A 2,736-nucleotide genomic window follows, 5' to 3' on the forward strand; every position below is an offset into this window, starting at 1 on the left:
TGTTGGTCCGAACCGAGTAGACTGCGGGGCCCCCTCGGGGAAACTCGAGGTCTGGTTTTACTCGTAGGATGTCCCATCCGGTGTTGCCCTGAGAACGAGATATGTGCAGCTCCTATCAGGATTGTCGGCGCATCGGCCGGCTTTGCTGGTCTTGTTTTACCATTGTCGAAATGTCTTGTAAACCGGGATTCCGAGACTGATCAGGTCTTCCTGGGAGAAGGAATATCCTTTGTTGATCGCGAGAGCTTATCTTGGGCTAAGTTGGGACACCCCTGCAGGGTATAAACTTTCGAGAGCCGTCCCGCGGTTATGTGGCAGATGGGAAATTGTTAATGTCCGGTTGTAGATAACTTGACACTAGCTCCGAATTAAAACGCATCAACCGTGTGTGTAGCCGTGATGGTCTCTTTTCGGCAGAGTCCGGGAAGTGAACACGTTTTTGGGTTATGTTTGACGTAAGTAGGAGTTCAGGATCACCTCGTGATCATTGCTAGCTTCACGACCGTTCCGCTTGCTTCTCTTGTCGCTCTTATTCGCGTATGTTAGCCACCATATATGCTTAGTCGCTGCTGCAACCTCACCACTTTACCCCTTCCTTTCCCTTTAAGCTTTGCTAGTCTTGATACCCATGGTAATGGGATTGATGAGTCCTCGTGGCTCACAGTTTACTACAACAACAGTTGCAGGTGCAGGTTATGCGATGATCATGACGCGGGAGCGATGTTTGCTTGTTTTGGAGTTCTTCTTCTACTTTTTCTTCGATCAGGGGATAGGTTCCAGGTCGGCAGCCTGGGCTAGCAGGGTGGATGTCGTTTGAGTTTCTGTTTATGTTTCATCCGTAGTCGGATGTTGATCTTGTATATGAGATGATGTTGTATTCGTGTGGCATTGTATGCCTTTTGTATGTATCCCCATCTATTATGTAATGTTGATGTAATGATATCCACCTTGCAAAAGTGTTTCAATATGCGGTTCTATCCTTGGTAGGACATTCGAGTCTCTTTAGGATAGTATCGCATATTGGGAGTGACAAAGGCGCCTAGGGTTTGGGGAGGGGGCGCCCCACCTTGCTTGGGGGGCAAGTTTCCCCCTCTCCCCCCTTGGCCGCACCCTAGATGGGATCTAGGGGCTGCCGCACCCCTTGGGGTGGGAACCCTAGCGGGGGCTGCGCCCCCTCCCTCTCCCCTATATATACTTGAGGTATTGGGGCTGTCATACACAAGAGCTTCCACCTCTCCATGGCGCAGCCCTACCTCTCTTTCTCCTCCTCTCCCATGGTGCTTGGCGAAGCCCTATAGGATTGCCACACTCCTCCATCACCACCATGTCGTTGTGTTGCTGCTGGACGGAGTCTTCCCCAACCTCTCCCTCTCTCCTTGCTAGATCAAGGCATGGGAGACGTCACCGGGCTGCCCGTGTGTTGAACACGGAGGTGTCGTCTGTTCGGCACTAGGATCTCCGGTGATTTGGATCATGACGAGTACGACTCCTTCAACCCCGTTCTCTTGAATGCTTCCGCTTAGCGATCTACAAGGGTATGTAGATGCACTCTCTTCTCTCTCGTTGCTAGTCTCTCCATAGATAGATCTTGGTGACTCGTAGGAAAATTTTGAATTTCTGCTACGTTCCCCAACACAATTTGGCCACCGGAAAATGTTCGGGATTTTTCGGTATTGTACCGGGAAGGTTCTAGAAGGTTTTGGAGTGGGGCCCACCTACATGGAGGGACCCACATGAATGTGGGTAGTGGGGACAAGGCCCCACACCCCTGGTCAAGGCACACCAAGATCCCCCCTTAGAAGGAATAAGATCATATCCCGAAGGGATAAGATCAAGATCCCTAAAATGGGGGGATAACAATCGGTGGGGAAGGAAATGATGGGAATTCTTTCCTCCTACCTTTGCCAACGCCCCAATGGACTTGGAGGGCAAGAAACCAGCCCCCTCCACCCCTATATATAGTGGGGAGGCGCATGGGAGCTTCACCCCTTGCCCCTGGCGCAGCCCTTCCCCTCTCCAACTCCGCCTCCTCCTCAGTAGTGCTTGGCGAAGCCCTGCCGGAGAACTGCAAGCTCCACCACCACGCCGTCGTGCTGCCGGAGCTCTCCCTCAACTTCTCCTCTCCCCTTGCTGGATCAAGAAGGAGGAGACGTCCCCGGGCTGTACGTGTGTTGAACATGGAGGCGCCGTGCGTTCGGCGTTAGATCGGATCTTCCGCGATTTGAATCGTTGCGAGTACGACTCCCTCAACCACATTCTAGTGACGCTTCCGCTTAGCGATCTTTAAAGGTATGAAGATGCTCATCCTCTCCCTCTCTTGTTGCTAGAATCTGCATAGATTGATCTTGGTGATGCGTAGAATTTTTTTGAATTATTGCTATGTTCCCCAACAGAAATGTATGAGGACGGACTTGATAGCTTAAGACATGGTTTTTTCCTTCGACGGTGGAGAGATATTCCCTAGGGGCCTCTCGGTATTACTGTATCAATAATCGCCTCGCAAGACACGACGTGACATGTTCACAAGGATGCCAGAATACGAAAACAAGAAAAGAGTACAAAACGGGTAACGATGATAACTTGGTATAATGGTCAAGTGTTTCTTCATGTGGATACTGATAAGTCTCGCTTCGGGCTAGTATTGCAAGGCAAAAGTAATAGCACATGGGAACAACAAGTTCACTCGATATTAATTTGTGTGGGTGTAGGGATCAATACATATGTTCCTGGTTCCAC

This window comes from Triticum dicoccoides, chromosome 2B, assembly GCF_002162155.2.
Source record: "Triticum dicoccoides isolate Atlit2015 ecotype Zavitan chromosome 2B, WEW_v2.0, whole genome shotgun sequence".
Lineage (NCBI taxonomy): Eukaryota > Viridiplantae > Streptophyta > Magnoliopsida > Poales > Poaceae > Triticum > Triticum dicoccoides.